Here is a 21,928-nt window from a genome sequence, read left to right as displayed (position 1 = left end):
GCAATAACCAACATGACTGCTGGAGTACTTATGGTAGTTTTGTTACTTATGTACATGATTTATTCTCTTTTAAAATATCTTAGGATAATAGTTGACCTTTTTATTCTTTTTAGTTATACTTGACAGTAAAGTATATTTTGACATATTTATACAAACATGGAGTATATCATATTCTGATTAGGATCCCAGTCTTCTGGATGTATACAATGCTGAGATTCATATATGAATGTATATGATATAGTCATATGGTGTATTCACATATGTACATAGGAAAGTTATGTCACATTCATTCCACTATCTTTCTTATTCCTATCCCCTACCTTCCCTTAGTTCACCTTTGTCTACTCCACTGAACTTCTGTCCCCCCACCATGCCACTTGTTGTTTGTTAGTATGCACATATGAGAGAATATTTGACCTTTGGTTTTGGGGGATTGGGTTATTTAACTTAGCATGATAGTCTCCAGATCCATCCATTTATTGGCAAAAGTCAAAAGTCATGAAGTCATTCCTTTTATGATTTAGTAATATTCCATTGTTTATATATAGCACATTTTCTTTGTTCATTGATCTGTTGAAGGGCACCTAGGTTGGTTCCATATCTTAACGATTGTGAATTGAGCTCACAATTGTTAAATATTGATGTGACTGCATAACTGCAGTATGCTGATTTTAACTCCTTTGGATATATACCTAGAAGTGATACAACCAGGTCAAATGGTGGTTCCATTCCTAGTTTTTTGAACAGTCTCCATACTGCTTTCCAGAGTGGTTGCTCCAATTGGCAGCTGTACAAGGAATATGTGAGTATACCTTTTCCATATCCTTCCATTAGTTGACTTTTATTTACCTGCCTCTGGTACTTTTCAAGTATTTTGTTGACAAGATGTTTGCTGAATGAAAGTATGGATTTTTAATTTAAAATTAAAGTTTTTTCTCACACAGGAAATTTAGTTCTTAAGTAAGTAAGCTATAATTCATCTAACTTAGAATGCCCTGGAATGCTTGTTAAAAGTGCAATTAAAATGTTTAGAGTTGGTATCCCGGAAGATGGGTGTATTTGCATTAAGTACTCCTAGTAAAGTCATATTTTCACTATAATTTAAGACCTATTCTCTTGTGATTGAAATTAATGTGTTTGAGCTTAGGGTGTATACATACAATTTTGTCAAAAATGTAATTAATACTAAGGTACCATAATTTTTAAAGTATAGAAAAATATTCCTCTTATATTTGAAAAAAAAATCTTTGGAAACTAACTTACTAGTTTTCTTTATCTTGATTACTGATTTGCTTACCTAGTAGTTCTCTACTGTCTGTAGTTTTATAAAAACTAAAAAGAAAGTTACGACTAATAGAATTTGTTACTTTGTAAAGCAGAAAACAGTATATTTGCACATTCAGTAAAGGGGTAGTCTTACATTCTCTTAATTGTTCATGTAACCCCATCAAAATTTTTTTGTTTTGTCTAATATTGTCTCAGCCCTGCTCTTTCCTTTTCTTCAGTGCTAGGTGCCAAACCTAGGGCCTTGTGCATGCTAGGCAAGAACTCTCTCACTGAACTACATCCTCAACTTTCTCAGTTGTTTACTGGGTACAGACTTTTGCCTTTGAGGACTTCAGAAACTAGGGTCCTGTCTTCTGTTCCCATTTTGCACAGCATTGTTACATTGACTCAGAAATGGATTTCTAGGTATAGTAATTTGAGATTACTTATATGTTATAAAATGGAATATGTTATATCTGACTTGGGAAATAAGGTTTAAAAAAATCCTATATTTTGTAGGATTCAATTTTAAACGAATTTTCTTGAGAGATACTATTTAACTTGAGTTTTGTAATGTTTCATAAAAATCAGCCAATAAGAACAATTTTTATTCTCTTTTGTGCCCTTTTTCATAGAGGTTTGATGGCTGGATAGTACTTTGAGTATAGGGATGGGATTATTGAATCAGTAGTAATATAAGGTGAAAAGTATTATAGCTAGTGAATGAGCTATATAATTTCTAGAAAAAATTTGACTTTTATTCTCAGATCTAGAGGTGGAGGAGCAGCTGATTTGGAGCAGAGTGGTGTCACAGTGATAAATTCTATATTCATATCTCTAGGACATATAGAAAGAGAAAATAGCTTTGAAAGTATGACTTGGCTTTGCTTTTCTCTCTCTCTTTCTTTTTTCTTTTCTTTCTTTCTTTCTTTCTTTCTTTCTTTCTTTCTTTCTTTCTTTCTTATTTCCTTCTTTTTGAGTAGTGACAGGCATGTATGAATAGTGTTGAATTCAGGAAAACTCCTAGGCTAGACATTATCTTGAGAGTTGGTGGACAGATGCTCCTGATTTGAATGTGAGACTGAGGTAGTCAGAAAGCACTTCAAAACACTCTCCTGTGCCAGCTGACATTATTTTCATCATATTGGAATTGAGTTTTTAGCTTACTTTAATAATACTTCTTGATAAAGAACCTTGTAAGAGCTGGGTAAATATTTATGGTTTATTTTGAACATAACAACATCTAGTCATTTTTATAAAGTGTTTTCAAATTTTTTATTACTTGTAAATGGATGTGTTTAAAAAGGAGAGAACACATGTATATCAACAGTTTCACCATGAACACTTTAACTGAAAATAACACTAAATGAAAAGTGACTTTGATAATTTTGAAAGTGGGTGCCCAGACTTATTTCTTGAGAAAGATTACTTCCTATACAAGGTATCTATCAGATTTTGTTTTAATATTGCTCATGTATAATAAAATACACTGTTTGAGGTATAAAAAAAATCAAACAGGCTGTATTATGCATCTGTATATGTCTGTTCATCTTCTCTAAATTAGTAACAGTGGATCAAAGGGAAGTCATTTAGAATTTCTCAACTTGACTTTATCATCTATGTAATTATAGTGTTTCTGTTAACACCAAGGACTAGAGGCCAGGATTAAAGGTGACCTGAAACTGGCACAAGTTCTGGGCACCTGCAAGCTTCCTAGAGCAGAGACTGTCCATGAAGTTTCCTTCTCTGTCTTCCTTTCTGTGCCCAGACATCGTCCATAGGCAGTGTATGCTTCTCTAAGAAACTACTGTTAAGTTTTTCCTTTTTACTTCTTTTTCCTCATATGTATAGTATCATTAATATTAATATCCAAACCACAAAATTTTTGGGGAATCAAGACAGGTGAAAATCTTTAGTGAGTGATCAATAAATAGATTATTTGTTAGTAGAGTCGAGCAATAAAAAATAAAAGAGAAAATAGTTTACTTGGATTTTTAACAAAAACAAAATACTCTTTTCATATTAGATTTTGAAACACATACTGATTGTGGAAGATCTTTCCTGTCAGATGAAATATTTCTTAAGTAAAGTTATGATTCCACAGGAACAGGAAAACACTTAACTGGAAGGATGCTTCATTTGCATTCATGAGACATGACATTAAAGAGGAGATTGGATATATCCCTCCTTATTTATATTCACTCATGATTTTTATCCTTCATTAAAGTCAGAGTACATTAGCTGTCATGGCCCTCTGTAAAATGCCAATGGTGGGTGAAATGCCAATGTTCATTGTACTGATGATTATAGCTACTACCTTTCTACCTTGTCAATTATCTAAACTATTTACATAACTTCAGACCCTGGTATCAACCTAATATGCTGGCCTCATGATGGATCCAAATGCTGTGGTAAGATAAACATCACTCATTATTTCTCCTGAGGGATGTTAGTGGGCAGAGTCCTCAGGAGTAATTTGCTGCATATAGGCTCTGGATACTGCACTAATATTCTTACTAGCCATGTTAAAATTCACATATGCATTACTCTGATAGCTTTCTAATTTTTTACCCTAATATAGTTTTACATACTTCATAGTGTTATCCACTTAATGCATGAACAGAGCAACAGAGCATTAACATCCCTCAGGATAAAACAACCACCCCATAACCATCCCCTTGACACCAGTGTGAATGCTTTACTTTACTCAAATTCCCCTAATATTTTAAAAACTATGTTTTTCATTGCATACTCAATTCTTAAATCTAAAATGACAGACCATTCTTTGTAACTCATACCACTGAGGATGGACTTAGATCCCTGCACTCCCTTCATTCATGTCCCCTTCTGTCCTCTCAACACACCTGCGGTCCTCTTTCTATCTGGAGCAGCAGTTGAAACCATCATTCCTTATTTTAGAGTTTATTGATAGTATATAAAATATAACATTATTACAAAATCTGTAGTTATTTTAATTGTTGTTACTGCATTTTTTCTCACTGTTGTGATGTTTCCTTAAAAATCTTCTAGGAACTTATTGTATAGCTGATACTGATAATTCAGGAGGATTATATTCAAGATGGCATTCATAATTTTTAATAAAATACCTTTCAATAAATTATTTCTCATTTATTTTTCAGCATTACATGTTGTTTAAATATGTTAACTGCATATTTATTTGGAGAAGCTGGTTTTATTTGATGATTATTAACTCTATAATTATTATGTCACATGTATTATCAGGAATGCCCATAAGTATGTGAAGACCATCTTATATTAATTTCCTAATTCTCTTCTCTGTTCCAAACTTCAGTCATTCCTGTTATCCTATGTTTTATAGTTTCCTTTCTTGTAGTTATTCTCAAATTTATGTATTCCTCAAATTTATAGACATATTGAGTCTATTATATCAATTGACAATTTTAATTTCCAGATCTTTTTGTTATCCATTATTTATTTTTATGACACTTATTTGTCCTGTGCACTTAATAACTTCTCAAGTCTCCAATGTTTTTTCCATTAAATTTCCTGAGTTTTGTCATCATTGTTTGTTTTTTCTTTTCTTTTCTTTTCTTTTCGTTTCTCTTGTGATGTAGGGATTGAACCCAGAAGGGCTTAACAACCAAGCAACATCCCCAGTACTTTTTATATTTTATTTAGAGACTTGCTAAGTTTCTTAGGACCTCACTAAGTTGCTAAGCCTGACCTTGAATTGTGATCCTCCTCCTTTGTCCTCCTGAGCCACTGGGATTATGAACATGCACCACCACATCTGGCCTCCCCAGCTTCACTTCTAAAGCATTTTCTGGGTGCCTGTGTGTGTTTGTGTGTTTGTGTATGTGTGTGTGCATACACATGTGTCACCTTCCCTCTTTCATCTGCAGGTTGCCCTAGCATGGTGACAGTTACCCTGACTACTCTTGTGCCTGGTCAGCCGGGCTTACTTCTCATGACATTTCCCCTGGATAGAACCTTAGGACTCCACCAGTTCCCAAAGTACCATACTTATTTTGAAATGAAAATAGTCACAAGTACAAGAAACAGAAGTGCAAAAAAAAGGGGGGGGGATCAAGGAAAGGCATTAGAAGACAAGGTCTAGTATTGAGTAAGCTTTAGAGAAGGGGAGACCCCATACCAACTCATGGATGGCTGTAGTGTACAGATGTTTAGGAAGGGATCTATTAGGACATTCTTGCTTCAGGGAAACAAAAACAAAAACCAAAAACCAGAAAATCAACCAACAAACCGTTATCACCACCACCACCATCACTACCCCCAAAAATGTAGAACTAAGTATTTCAAGCTTACCTCAGAATTACTTCCTCTTAATTTTGAAAAACATGAAATGGGGGAACTCTACTCAAGGAAGAAAGCATGTCCTTTCTGTTTCATTCGGACACTCACAAGTTTGATAAAGGATAAACATGCTTAGTTCTTGTAGATTTTCTAGATACAATATTGAAACAAAAACAGAAATCAAATCACAGTTTCTTTTCATATTTAAATAATCCACATGCTTAGCCACATTCCCAAGCACCTTCAGAGTCCTTGTATTATTAGAGATTGATTTTTTTAAGTATATTCCTATTTCTTTGAAGATGGACTTGGAGAAGAAATAAACACAGAGAAGTGTGTATTAAGATGGAGAGTCTGACAGTGCATTATTATATTTCTCTCTTGTGTATTTCTTATCACAGAAAGGAAGCTGAATCTATTTTGTTCACAAATAACCCAAACATTAAGACTCAACTTCCCAGTCCTGAAAGATGCCTCCTGCTTACTGTAAATGCACTCCCCTTCTACCACAGACATTTTCTGGGGGCACAATTTGTTAGTTCTATCTGTTCCAGAAAGGTGTATCCTTTCTTCTGGAGCCCTCATGAGAAAGGTAGGGATTATAGTTTCCTGTTTATACAAGTGATTGATCAAGATCAGTTTATACCCACATAGTGAATAACATCAACCATTTAAAATAAAAACAACTTACTAATTTATGATAGTAAGAATGAATGTCTGTTCCCTTTTTGCAAAGAGCATGATATTCCATATATTTTGTGTCATGGGATCAGACATAGAAATTGTCTCCATCATGAGAATTTGAGGAGTTCATGATAATTTTCATCTATTTATGCTAACATATATATTCCTAATAATGTTGTAATAGACCAATTGTCTATCTCTGAACACATGCAGGAAATTTCATGGCACAGCATTAAGGATTAAATTGCCTTCTACAAGTAACTTTTATCCAAAAAATACATTTTAATCAAGTGTTTAATTAGTCATTGTTTTATTAATTGAAGCTCAAATCGTCTCACAAAATGCCAAATTCCATTAGACAGTGGTCTTGTGTCTACCATACCAAGTGAATAAAAAAAGCCCTAGGCCAATGTTTTTATACTTTGGTGTGCTTAACAAATAACCACTTTGGCACTTAATCAATAATTTGACACTTAATCGCCTTAATCTCTTAATCTCCTTAATCAATTTATCTCTGAACCAGAAATTTTGGGATGTGGTTTACTTTGAACCCAGTCTATTTTAGCTGCTAAAATCACAAGGCTGTTTTCAAAGGACAGTGCTGCTTGTTTTGTTTATTCATTTGAGAAATAATTACTAAGGATTTGCCATGTACACAAGCATTTCTAGAAATGGAGGATACAGCGGCAAACTGGAAGTCAAAGTTTAGACTCTCATGGAGCCCACATTCTAGAAGGTGAAATGTATTTGTTCAGTAGATATTTCTACTGTGTAAATATGAGGACTTACACAGGGAGTCTTAGACTATAAATGCTGCTATAACAAAATACAATGAACTAGAATGATTTATAAGTTATAGGAACTTATTTCTCTCATGTACATAGGCAAGGGAACCCAAAATGACAGTGCCTACAGATTTGGTGTCTAGCAATAACATTTTCCTGGTTCATAGATGGCTATCTTTTTACCGTGCCCTCATATTACTAACAGGGTGAGGAATTTCTGGGTCTCTTTTATAAGGGCATTCAAATCTCAATCCTGAAAATTCCACCTTCATAACCTAATTGCTTACCATAGGCCCTCCCCAAATATTATGAACTCGAGGGTAAACTTTTAATATGGTAATTTTGTAGGGACACAAAAATTTAGATCACAGTGCAGAGTCCTTAGGATATAGCAATAAAGGACAGCTCTAGCTTCCAATGGGTTCCTAATTTAGAGGAAAGAGGAAGAAAAAATTAAATATTAATAAGAGTATAATACCTATTTGGGAGTTATGTAAGCATAGAAATGACTGAACCCCATCCAGATACAGAAGAGGGACAGATGTGAGAGAAATTCAAAGGGTAGCCTGAGGTCCCATGAAAACTTATGCTTTCTGTTCTCTTCCTCTTCCACATCCCTGCTCTTTGTAGTCCAAGTCCCCATAATTGCACTCCAGGAATCCATAGCATCTATGAGCAACTATTATGCCTGGGCCTAAGAAAAGTGATCCTTAATTCTCCAAGTCCCTCTTTAGTGACAAGAATGAATAAAAGATTTATTTATCACTGAAATACACACTGATCTGAATTTGGGGAGTCAATTTTTAGTGTATGTTTTAACATGAGGAATGCAGGTAGTCTTCCCTTTCATCTTACTTTATAGTTTTCACTGAACTTCTTCCATAGATCTAAGAATGTCTTCTCATTGCTTCTTTCCAATTATTGCTCTTCTATTCATTAATTGATTTTTTAATTTTTGAAACAAAAGCATGTCTATGCCTTATAAACTAAAAATTAGTGTGATTATGAACAATTTTCCACAACATGGCATGTAAGTTAAATGCTTAATTTTTCCTATCATGAGGCTTATAAAACAATAGCAACTGAGGTAAATCCAAATATACAATTTGATACACATGACTTCCCAATATTTACCAATTATTTTTCAGATTTAATGGTCAATAAACATTGTAGTGATTGCTTCAGCTGAAAACATTCCAGAAGCTCTATCATCAATTGCAATTGTTATTATTATATTTTAATTAACAAAATTGTATGTATTTATAGTGTACAATGTAATGTTTTGAAGTATATACATTGAGGAACAAGTGCATCTAGCTACTTATACATTACCTCACAAATTATCATTTTTATTAAGAATATTTGACATCTTTTAAGAATAATTTAATTACAGTCTCCATGTTGTACAATAGAAGTCTTGAAATTATTACTCCTAAAATTTTATCTCCTTTAACCAACATCTCCTGACACCCCACCCCTCACCAACCACTCCCAACACGAGCTACCCTACCATTCTTCTCTTAGTGATGTGTGATCAACTTTAGATTCCACACATAAAGTGAGATCATGTGGCATTTATCTTACTGCAGCTACCTAATTTCACTTAAGATCATGTCCTCCAGGTTTATTCATGTTGTCAGAAATGATAGGGTTTCATTTTCCTGACTGAGTAGCATTCCAGCGTATATATATATGTGCCACGTTTTGTTAGTTTTTGATGTCTTTATGAATGCTTAGGTTGATTTCACATCTTGGCTCTCATGAATAGACATGAGAGTTTCAAAGAACATGGCAGGGTGGATGTCTCTATGCATATTTTAGTACTGGAATTGGTGGATCTTATGGTAGTTCTATTTTTGAGAAACCTCCAGCCTGTTTTCCACAATGGCTTTGCTAATTTACACAACAGCCTGCAAGGGTTGCCTTGTGTCTGCATTCTCTATACTTATCATCTTTTCTCTTTTTTATAACAGTCATTCTAACATGTATGAGGTGATATCTGATTGTGGTTTTCATTGCATTTTCTTGATGTTTAGTGGTATTAAGCACTTTTCAATACAAATGCCTGTTTGTCATTTGTGTGTCTTGCTTTTGTTGTCTGTTCTTTTGGGTTCATATCCAAAAACAAAACAAAACAAAAAATGGGCACACCCAAAAAAAATCCTGGCCAGATCAATGTCATAAAGATTTCCTCTGTATTTTCATCTAGTAGTTTTATAGTTTGGGAGTCTTATATTTACGGCTTTAAACCATTTGATTTTGTATGTAGCGTGAGATAAAGGTCTATGTTTGTTGTTTTTCATGTGGATTTCCAGTTTTTCAAGCACATTTATTGAAAAGACTGTCATTTCACAATTGTGTGTTTTTGCCAGTTTTGTGGAAAATCAGTTAACTATAAATATTCAGATTTATCTCTGAAGTTTCTGTTCTGTTCCTTGGGTCTGTTTTTATGCCAGTACTATGCTTCATTATTCACCATTTAAACATTATTTGTGGGACTTTGTTATTCTAATTGTTCCAGTGAAACTGAAATTCCGTTTGTTAAATTGTTTTGACAATAACCCCATTTACTTGCAAAAGTAAAATCAAGTGCTCTTAGCATTATTAATCCATTTTTTAAATCGCATCCTGAGGGGAGAATGTTAAACATTTCTAGTGATTGCTGGAGTAACTTTTGACCTAGATTTTTTAAAGGGTACTTTTTGAAGGGTTGGTTTGCATCAGAGATCTACTGATCATTTTAAATTGCTAATTATACTTTCAATCCAGTTCCCACCTTTAAAATAGTTTAAGTAATATTGGAACTGTAGCCTTTGAAAACAAATTATTTTTAATGAATAGAAGCAAGAACTTTGCCTTGGCTATAGCTTCACATAAAGAGAGGACACATATAAAGTCAGAAGCAAAGATTTTGCAAATTGCATACTGTGTAAAAGTCCTTTAACTGAGAGCTCTATAAAAAGCAAGAATTGCTTCAGGCTGATTCCTCTTGCTCAGTGATATCTCATTACCCTTTCAAACCCTAGATTCCAACACAATTGTTAATGGTAGTAAGAAGTGATGCATATAACTGGACACACCCAACATGTTATCTATATTCAGAGATTGATAGCATGGGGGAGCTTATAAGTATTTTATTTTCTAATGATGTTTTCATTTTGCATGTGCAAAACTGAAGGTAAGTATGGTAAATTTACTTTTCTAAGTTCATAAAAGAGGGCCAAGCTTAGAATGAAATCTCTTTTGCCTTGATGTCTTTAACTATAAACTGGCCACCCAGACTCTATGCCCTGCAAAGCTTAAAAAAAAGAAAAGAAAACTAAAGAAAAGAAGAAAGAGAAGAATTAAAAGCACTTGCTAAACATTTCTTCAAATTTCTTCAAGACTTCCAGTAGCCACTAACCCAAATTAATACTTCTCCTTTGAAATTTAAGTCTTTTTCTTTAATCCTTTGATCATCTAGAAATGTGTACCAACTTTATCATATCAATTTCCTAATCATTTACTATTCAGGGTCACAAGTGCATATAAAAAAGACAAGTTTAATATTAACTACTTTTTGGTACCAAGAGGTACTGTCTTTGACTGGCCACACTCATACATAAAAGTAGACTTCATTGTTATATGTTTACGGATGTACATGTCATAGTTTGGTTAATTCCATTTTGCTGTTCCTCCCCTTTCCCATCCTTCCTTCTTCCCTGTCATTCCCCTTCCTGGACTCCATGGATCTCCCTTCTATTATTATGAGTTCTCCACTCCTTCTTTTAAATTCCTTACTTTGCTGGAGCTTCTGCATATAAGAGGAGACATTTAATTCTTGAATTTCTGAGTTTGCCTTATTTCATGCTGAACTATTCTCCAGTTTCATCCATTTACCAGCAAACAACATAATTTCATTTTTCTTTATGGTTGAATAAAACTCCATTGTGTATATATGTCACATTTTCATAATACAGTTGTCTATTGGAGGACACCTAAGCTGGTTCCATAACTTGGCTATTGGGAATTGTGCTGCTATAAACATTGGTATGATGTATCACTACAGGATGGTCTTGCTAAGTTGCTGAAGGTCTTGAACTTGCTATTTTCCTGAGTTAGACTCCTGAGTTTCCGAGATGACAGGTGTGTGCCACTGCCCCTGGCACGATCACCATTCTCATAGTTTGTCTTATGAATTTACACACAAAGATCATTCCATTAGTATCTTAAAAATTTATTGTTCATATGTTTAATTTTGCAAAATTAAATTGGCATTTATTTTTAGAAATTTTATAATATTTGGAGGGCACATTAACACAAAATTACTAAGGTCTATGATAAATCTTGAAAAAACTAAACAATTTTATGGGTGATTTGTTTGCCTTTTTCCCACAAAATTCTTTTAAACTGGTACTTTAAAGTATCTGTACAAGTTATATAATTCTACATTATATAGTTCAAAGGTTATATAGTTTTCACTAAAAATGAAAAACATTTTTATAGTTTAATATCTTAAATGGCCCCAAAATTCATGTGTTAAAGGCTTGCTTAGTGACCACCCTATGGTGCTATCATGAGGTGGTGGAACTTTTATGAAGTGAGCGTAATGGAAGGAATTATGTCACTGGCAGCATGCCCCTGAAGCATATATTAGAGTCTGTCCACTACTCTCTCTGTCTTTCCTTCCTGGATGCCAGGAGGCGAGGGCGTTTGCACCATTAAATGCTTCCACCATGATGTTCTACCCATTCTGTAGGCTCTCTCTTCATGTTCTTAATATGTCCTTTCCTGTGCAGTATTTTTTTAATGTGAGGCTGTCAAATTATTGATCTTGATTTTATTTCTCATATTTTTAGGTTTCTTGCAAGAAGTTGGTGCTCATGCCAATATAAAGTGTTGAGCCTGTTTTCATTGAAAAGTTGCAAAGTTTTTGGTCTAATTACTAAGTCTTGGATCCACTTTGAGTTTTGTGCAGGGTGAAAGACAGGGATCTAGTTTCATTCTTCTGTATGTGGATATCCAATTTTCTCAGGCTCTTTTCTACTATGTGTCTTTTTGGCATCTTTGTTGAATATCAGATGACTGTATCTATGTGAATTTGTTTCTGTGTCTTCTATTCTACTGGTCCTATATCTGTTTTGATGCGAGTATCATACTGTTTTTGTAACTATCACTCTATATTACAAAAATGTATAGATCCACCCAGAAATAGCAACATGAGCATTTAAGTTAGTAGTGTTTCCCACTAGGTATTATTTTTGCTAGTATGTATGTATGTGCTGTGCACACCTATGTGTATGTATTTTTGAGCTAATAACACAAAAATTTTTACATCTGCTTATTTTGGCAACTTGCAGAGTACCTTTGAATCCATATTTGCTGACCATCTGAGTGTTGTCAGCATCTATCTTCAAACTTAAAAGGGAAAACCCTAAAACTTTTCCACTGTTTGCTATATCTTCACTCAAATTAAACTCTCCTTTAGACAGGGGAAATATATTCACCTGTTCATTTTGAGTAGATATCTCATTCCTATAGCACTCACAATAGGAAGAACCATGTAAACAACCTTGAGTTTTTTTCTTGCAGAATATAAACAGTAATAATATAATCCCCAGGGTACACTGTTCCCAATGTTCTTCCAGTCCTTTCCTCTAACTAACTCCATATTCCACTGCCCATTCCCCCATTGCACAAGTTATATTGCAAGCTTGGGAATTGCATACTCTCTAATGGATACAAAATGAGAAGGTGTGGGAAGTGAAAACATCTTTACTGCCTCTGGAGGCCATTACCATGGAATAGGGACTGATTGACAGTAATGCTGGGCATCAGCCTTGGTCACATATCTCCAATGCAGAGGCCTACCTTGAAGGTTCCTGGAAATATCCTCCCTTTTCTCTTTTCTGATAAATGTTTTAGAATTTTATACACAAGTCAGCCACTGGATATTTCTTAATCTAGCCAGCTACTCTAAAATTAGGGAAAGTTCTCCTAGATACCAAGAACTATTTGATTGGTAGCTTTCACTTCCAAAGGTGTAGTGATTTTACATCATCTTTGACTTTCTTGGAAGTTTCCATGGGAGGCTTAGATGGATGACCTGTGCAGCTGACCACCACCCATTATATCCCTGAAAGCAACTTAATTACATTTTAATCAGAAAGTTAAATATTTTTGTCAGTTCCCTAAGACAAATCCATGCTTAATGCTCTGGAAAATTTAAAATACCTCTCTCAGCATACTGATGCTAAGTAGAATACTATTAAGCTTCAAAGTTGCCATCATTGTTATAGTATTACCTGCTGTGTTCTTTGGCCAAATGTTCACAAAGTAATTGGATATGTTAATATTCTGTCATGTTCAAGGTAACAAAGCATATGTCCTATACTCTTTAACTCTACATAAATACCTTGACTCTTATTGCTTGTTTTCATTAAGAAAAAAATTATTGGTCAATTCCTGATTACAGGAGCTCTATGTTAAATGTGCACTGGATAAAAGGACATTAATGCATGGCCAAACATATTTCAGAATAAACAGTTTCATTCACAATATACAACCTTAAAAAGAGAGGAAGGTGATCCAAAGGAGATAAAAATCAGTGCTCTGAAGAGATGTCTGCACTCCTATGTTCATTACTGCATTATTCACAATGGTCAAGACAAGAAGTCAACCTGTGTCCATCAACAGATGAAGAAAATGTAGTATACATTTATAATGTAATATTACTCAACCTTAAAAACAAAAAGAAGGAAATCCTGTCATTAATTACAACACAGTTGACCCTGGAGGAGACTGTGTTAAATGAAATAAGCCAGATAGAGAAAGGGTAATACTGCATGATCTCATTCAGTGTGGACCCAAAAAAGTCAAACTCATGAAAGTAGAGAATACAATGGTGGTTACAAGGGGCTGCTTGGAGTGGGAGGGTTGTGGAGAAGTTGATATAAAATTTGAGTTAGGAGGAATGAGTTCAAGAGATCTATGGTACAATATAGTGACTGCAGTAAATAACAATGTATTATATTCTTAAAAATAGCTAAGAGAGTAATTTTAATTGTTCTCATCACATAGAAATGATACATATGTGAAGCAGTGAACATTCAGTAACATGACCATTCTGTAACAGTCATTATTAAATGGGTGAATAAATATATTGCTATAAACATATATGTATACATAATTTTATTTTGTTGATTAAAAGTAAAGAAGGAATGCAAATTAGCACAGGCACTATGGAAAATAGTATGGAGGTTCCTCAAAAAATTAGAAATAGTGTTACCATATGATCCAGCAATCCCACTACTACATATATGTACCCAGAGGATATGAAATGCCTTCCCTAGGGACATCTACTCCTACGTTTGTTGTAGTACTGCTCATGATAGCCAGGTAATGGAAACAACCTGGGAACAACAATGGAAGGGTGAATGCAGGAAATGTGGTACATGTACCCCGTTGAATTACTGTTCAGCTATTTAAAAAGTTGGTGAAAACCTGTCATTTGCAATAACAAAGATGAACTGAAATAAACCAGGCACAGAAAGGCAAGTGCTACATAAATGCCATGAATATAGTAGATAATACATTGATTTCAGAAATGTTGAAAGAAAGGTGATTACTAGAGGCTGGGCAGAGTGAGGAGGAAGTGATGGGGAGAGGTTGATCTGTGGGTGCTCAGTTACGGTTAGGTGGGAATAGAACATTCCCTTGTGCTGTTGTGCGATAGGATGGCTAGAATGATAATGTGCTACTTATTTCAGAAAGCTAAAGGATTTTGAATATTTTTACCATAAAGAAATAAAAGTATTCAAGGAGATAGATAATGTTTAACCTGATTTACACATTACACATTGTATATGTGTATCTAAATATCACAGGGCATACTATGAATATGTAAAATCTTTTTTTTTTTTACTTTTTAAAAATAATTTTTATTGCATATAATTGAAATATGATGTTATGGGATACAGATAAATAGTAAAATGACCACTATATAATGAAGCAATTAACATAACCATCATCTCAGTTACCTCCTTTTTGTCATTTTAAGAGCAGCTAAAGTCTACTTATTCAGAAAGAATCCCAAATACAGCTCACTTTTGTTTTACAGACTGCATTTTGATTCATTGTACATGAATGGGGTAAAACTTTTCGTTCCCATGGTCGTACATGATATAGATTCACACCATTCGTGTAATCATTATATATACCTAGGGTAAAGTCTGTCTCATTCCACCATCTTTCATACCCTGCCCCTTAATACTTTCTTAAATAAATTTAAATTTTAAAAGACAGGAGGGAGTATAAATTTTAAAAAGGTATACTTAGTGGTTAGAAGAAATTGTTCTCAACTTGACATTGCCTCAGCTTCACACCTTGAGCACCCTACTAGCTTTAGGATCTTGGGGGAAGTAAGTTAGGAAAAGAAAGAATATGTTTAATTACAACAAATACAGGGAAGAATGTCAGACTTCAGAAACAACAATAAAAGTGGTAATAACAACAACATTACTAATAACAACAACAAGTAAAACCAAGCAAGGATTTAAAGTAAAAACTGTAATTTCTATGGTCATTTATTTAGCATGGTGTTTTCATGCTGTTCCTTGTGAAAATAGCAACTTTCCCAGCTCCTTTTTGCATTTTGAGATCACAATAGATCTTCACTTATAATATGGTCAAAATGAGGTTAAAAACTATTTTGTAAGGAAAGTCTACTCAGGGTTTTTGGAGATCAGAAGCAAACAGCATGATTCTATGACTTTTGGATTATCTCAGGTTGTTACTGAGAAGTTGTTACTTCTGACTTTATGGAAAGAATTTATCCATGTTGGAAGCAGGGCAGAAGTGTCAGTTTTCAGTTTCCCCTCCTAAATTGTTTCTCTACTTCCAATGCCTACACATCTCAATCCAGCTTTACACCAACTTGAGAAACATTTTTCCAGATTCATGCTCTACTACTAGTTCCCTCTGCAAAGATATAAGGTAAATGTTAAAACTGTTGCAAACCTCTAGAAATATTCTAATTCTAATCAGTTTTAATAAGAGAAAATATAACTGCCATTAGTTTGTAAATTGAAGTTTTTTTTAAACAAAAGTTTAACTTGTAAACCAAAGTTTGACTTCATTGTTTTCCCAGTTTTTCTATGGATGATATACATTAACAGGAATGATGAATGCATAGCAGAGATTGTGTTCAACTAGATAACATTGCATTCATTTACCTGGCATTCCTGTCATCCATAAATTTTCATATGTAACCTATAAATTATTTGCTAAACCTCCCATTTTAGTTGTGAAACATCACACTGGAATCTCAAAGCCATAATTTCTTAGGGTGTTTTCATCATCGATTTATTTGTGCTTCAAAATATCATGTTGTGCATGACAAATACATATGATTTTACCTGTCAGGTTATAAAAGTGACCTATTAACACTTAACAAAATTTGTCTAAACCAAAACCAGGAAACCCTTCAGGTTCTGGATAATTAATGCCAGACTCTGTGTATCTTAACAGTTTGACAATTACCTTTGATATTGCTGTATCATTTTCCTCTGTGTTTCTCCTCCTTCAGCATTTGCCTTTCACAGTCTTCCATTATATTTAAGCATCGCATATTACAAAAACCATGATTTAGATCTAACAATTTTAATAACTTACGATTTATTGAAAAAGAAAGAAGCATGATGGCATAGGTCTAGAGTTTTTAAATTTCTTCTCAAAAATAATTTTATATTATTGTGACAATCTTAACAAATTCATTATAAAATGTTCAGTATATAATGAAATCGCATTCTATATAGTTTATATTAAAGAAAGTAAGCAATCATTGATGATCTCTAGGGGACGCTGTGCACGCCGTAGGGCGTGGCCGCTCAGCGCAGCTCTTTTTAAAGGGCCCCCGGGGCACGTGGCTCACAGGCAGGAGCTATGGGACTGGGCGGCTCCGGCTGCGCCGGCACCGCCCGCGCCAGGCACGCCTGTCAGGCCTGAGGAGTGCAACCCAGCGAGGACGCGGACCGCTATGGCAGAAGCGGCGCCCGCGCGGGTTCCAGAGAGCGACAAGGCAATGGAGGACCAGAGGCCTCCAAAACCTCCATCGCCCCAGCTAGCTGCTGAGAAGAACTCGTACCCCGACTCCACAGAGATCACGCTGTGGACTGTGGTGGCTGCCATTCAGGCCTTGGAGAAGAAGGTGGATTCCTGCCTGGCCCTATTGCTGACTCTGGAGTGACGCATCAGGGCAGCCGAGAAGAAGCTGGCCGACAGCGAGAAGAAGGCCTTGGAGTTTGGCAACCAGCTGGAGAGCAAGTGGGCCGTGCTGGGGACCCTTCTGCAGGAGTACGGGCTGCTGCAGCCAGCTGGAGAACATGGAGAACCTGCTGCGCAACAGGAACTTCTGGATCCTGCGGCTGCTGCCTGGCAACAAAGAAAGGTACCCAAGGTGCCCGTGACCTTTGATGATGTGGCCGTGTACTTCTCCCAGCCTGAGTGGGGCAAGCTGGAGGACTGGCAGAAGGAGCTCTACAAGCACGTGATGAAGGGCAACTATGGGACGCTGGTCTCCCTGGATTATGCCATCTCCAAACCTGACAGCCTCACCCGGATAGAGAGGGGAAGAGGAGCCTTGTCCTGAAGACCAGCAAGGCAAGGAGAAGGGGAGTGAGGAGGAGGCAGCACGTCCAAGGAGACTGGATGCTGGTCTCCCTCCATATCCAGAGCAGGTCCCCAGCCCCATCAACCATGCCCAGGAGGAGCCAAAAGAAGGACAGGCCCCTCAACATCAGCAAAATGAAGAAGCAGGAGTGACCCCATGCAGGGTGGGCACTGGGTCTCTAGCAACCACCAGCATTTTGTCCTCAGTTAAACAGGAGGGAGAATCTTCAGAGGGGGAGTCACCAGCTTCCCCTCCCAGGGACATCATGTCCAGTCTGTGGCCAGGTGGTGGAGGCATGGCCCTTAAGACAGAAGCTCAGTCTGAGGACAAGATGATGCCTGAGCAACTCCTCCTGGGGTCCCCAAGCTGGAACAAGTGTAGAACAGTCAAAGGGCACAGGAATAGTACTGGAGGCCTTAGGTGGCATCATGCCCAGGGGATGCCAAGGGTGCAGGCAGGGGAGCCCTGGCCACCAGGAGCCATTGGGAGACACTCCGTGTCCTTCCTCACTGGCAGGAATGGACCTTCGCCTGACCTGACTGTGGGCAGAACTTCCGCTTGAGGATTGACTTGACCATCCATCAACAGACACATGTGGAGGAGGAGCACAGGGAAGCTCTGGGTGGCTCCCCCACCCGATGGGGGGAAAGCCACTCTACAGTGGAGCCAGGGGAAGTGGTAGTGCCTGTCCCTGTCACCCGCTGGCACCCTGAGGATCACGGGGGGCCTGCTCCCTGGTAGGCTGTACCTTCCTGGGGCAGAGACCAGCAGCCACCAAGGTTCACCACTGCAGTGAGTGCCTGCGGTTTTCCAGCAGCGGAACAGCCTGCTGCTTCACCAACACCTGCACACAGGCCACAACCAGGGCTGGCCTGCCTGTCCCTCTTGTGGCAAGGCCTTCAGCCGGCCCTCAGACCTCTTACGTCACCAGCGCATCCACACTGGTAAGTGGCTCTACCAGTGCCCCCAGTGCGGCCAGGCCTTCAACCAAAACCACCACCTGGCTGTGCACATGCAGACTCATGCCCGGCATTGCGGGGGCCTGCATTTCCCTGTGCCCTCCACAGGCCAGGGGTGCTCACCCCCACAGGGTCACAGTCATGCATGCAGGAGGACTGACCAGGCAGGAGCCTGCCAGGGCACCCTCTGGTCCACCTCCATCCCTGGCAGGACCTTTGCTCTGTCTCTTGGGACCTCCCCTTGTGCCTGATGCAGGTCCCATATTCTGGGATGACTTGAAGAGAGTTGTTTTTTCCCCTTATTGAAATGGAAAGCAGTGGCCCTTTTGATGACGGCATATATATGTGACAAGGTGCCTCTACTTTCTCTTTCCTAAGTAAGTCACTCTTAGCTGTTTTTTCTACATTCCTGACATGCAAAGGATCCCTGAAGGCTTAAGGAACACCAGTTTTTCATGTGGTTTTTGACTAGTGCTACAGTCAAGATGATCAGAGATTATGGTCCTTTCAGGATGGGCAACTTGTAACAGGATGAGCAACTTGTTCGCTAATATAAATGCTTTCTATGCTCACATGGCAGTTTCAACATATGTACAGGTTTCTGCTTGGATTGATTTGCTGCTACTAACTTTGGTGTAAGTATGATTTCTTTTTTCTGAAGTACTTGAGATCAAACCCAGAACCTCATACATGCTAGACAAGCACTCTCCCACCAAGCTGCATTTCTAGTCCACTATAATTTCTTTAAACTTTAAAATTCTATGTAGCTTATGGGAGTTACATTTTAAAGGGACTTTGGATTCAAAATATTCTTCAATGATATTGCATAAAAGATATCTTAGGAAATGTCTATTGTATAATGGAATGCAGTTCAAGGTTCATTTGAAACACTTTATTTGACAGTCAATAGGAATCTTCATTAGATTGATCCTTCATATCTGGAATGATCTTTTCCAGTGGGGAAAACATACATTCTATAAGAAAGAACACACTGGGATTCTGTAGGTAATTTTGCAAGTATGCAAATTTAGGATTTACCATATTTAGATACAGTTATCTGTTAAGTATGAGTTTGGCTGCCTTCTCCAGAGCCTGGAAGTCTCCATTTGTACTTCCTAATGGTACTGTTAGTAATGCTAGGTAATGGCATGTCTTCTAAGTTAAAAAAATAGTAGCTGCATAAAGGGCCCAAGAGAATTACCTGTATCTAATTAAAGTGGTCTACCTGAAGTATTGAAAAGTATCAACAACACATGAAAAGCAGAAATAGAGGAATACTAAGGAGTCTATGTTACACCCATCCCTGAAACTCTTTCTTTCCAAGTGTAATACAAATTGAAATTGACAAGACTGGAAAGAGGACGTAAACTAACAGTAATCCCAATAAGGTGGTAAGAATCTAAACTAAGACAGAATTGGTGGAGATGGAGAACAAAGAGCAGATTCCAAGCTTTTAAGGGCATAAAATCAGGAGAATCTACAGCAGTTGATGTCTTTATGTCACAGCCATGAGAGGACGAAAAAGGTGCCTGGCAAGATTCCAGGGTTTCTGGCAAGGGCCACTGGGTAGGCAGTAGTGCTGTTTAGTAACACTGTGAGACAATTTATTTTTATTCTGATTTTTTCCATAGAGGAAACTCAGACCCATTGTAGGAAAATGATTTCCAAGATACCATAGTTGATTTTTCTATTGCACTTCCAGTTTGGTTCACTGAATAGACTTTTATTGAGTAATGTTGTTAGAAATCAAGTTTTGGAATATGTGTCACAGAACAGAAAAAATGAGGCACAGCGAGTGAAAGGATAAAAACCCAGTCAGAAGGAAAATGTGCTGCTGTGTTTATTCTTGTTCTGTGCTTTTCATCAAAGACAGTGCTCATGAGGTGCATAAGGAAAATGTAACAAGTCAACAGAAATACTAATAACAGAGAACACTTTTTGGACTAGGAGTCATAAAAATTGAGGGTTTTTTTGTAATTTAGCAAATTAGTTCAGCCATCTAAACCTGAATTTCTCCATCTGCTCAATGAATATAATAGTTCTTGCTCTAACAGTTTTCTCAAATATAACATGAAAATCAAACAAGATTTAAAAGTGGTAAACCAATCTGTCAAAGTTTTAAGTGAAAGAATTAAATAAAGCATGAGAGTTTGTCCCTCCTGCCCTACCTGTAATATAAACAGACCACCAACTACCTTTGTCAGACAGATGACTCTTGTAGGACTTGGGACCAAAAAACATCCCCTGGCCAGTTCAACAAAATAGTATTATAACCAAATACCAGATCACAGAATACTTTTACTATAAAACCCTCATCTTGGTAACAGAACTCATTGTCTTGGGATTTCACCTAAAACATAGAGCATTTTGTGTTATGAAATTGTTTTGCTTTTGATATTCTGCTGGTATGCATTGAGGGAAATGAGCCAACCTTGTAGAACACTGAGCCTTTTTACCTCTGAGAAAGAAAATGTGGTTATATGATTAATACCTTCCAGAGAAATTACCTGGAGGGAAATTAGATAACATGCTCCTTTACTCCATGCTGACCCACAGGAAAAAAAACCAGGTTGATTTCAGTACATTTCAAGTTTCAGTGGCAACATGGTTATAACAAACTTAATTTCATAAATCTAACTTCTTAGAGAATAGGGATTTAAAAAAATGTTCTGATCAAACTCTTGCTCGATAAATTGGTGACTTTGCATGTGAATTTTTATTTTTCTCTAACTGTTGAAAATAATGCTATTTGCTGAGTTAAGTATATGACATATAGTAACTCCCACCTCCACTTTGGAGCCCCAGATTTTTATTGCACCTCACTACTGAAGCTAATATGTGACTTGAGACCCAAGGATAATCACTTGGTCCTTTATTTACTTTTCTTCAAGCTATAACCCAGACATGTAAGTCTTCTGCAAAAAATTGAACTAGTAGAAAAAGCTTTCTTACCCAAGATAATTTTTAAAACAAACAAAACATTAAGCAAACCATTACTTTCACAAATTCAGACTTTTTGCTTGTAAATGTTATTTAAGTCATGGTGTGGATGAAAATGCTCAAGAACAAAAGAAAGAAAAGGACAGAAACTTGAATGTACAGAGGAAAGATAAGCAGCTCTTACTGAGGAAAGTGGCTAGAGAAATTGAGTGGGAGTGATAACAGAAATGTGATATTGTGACAGTGAAGATCAACTGTTTGGGGAAAAGGGGAAGGCACCACTAACTGTCATTTTAGGTAGTTCAACTTAGTTGGGAAAAGGAATGAGCACATTGGATTCAGTGAGTAGA

General features: G+C 36.7%; 1 pseudogene; it reads left to right on the top strand.

The window, feature by feature from the left end:
• The first annotated feature begins 17,046 nt into the window (after window positions 1-17,046).
• LOC124974412 (zinc finger protein 783-like) lies at window positions 17,047-18,889 on the top strand (annotated as a pseudogene).
• Window positions 18,890-21,928: the final 3,039 nt, after the last annotated feature.

The sequence above is a fragment of the Sciurus carolinensis genome, unplaced genomic scaffold, assembly GCF_902686445.1.
Source record: "Sciurus carolinensis unplaced genomic scaffold, mSciCar1.2, whole genome shotgun sequence".
Classification (NCBI taxonomy): domain Eukaryota; kingdom Metazoa; phylum Chordata; class Mammalia; order Rodentia; family Sciuridae; genus Sciurus; species Sciurus carolinensis.
The sequence above is the reverse complement of the archived record's forward strand: the minus strand, read 5'-3'. Positions and strand labels throughout refer to the sequence as shown.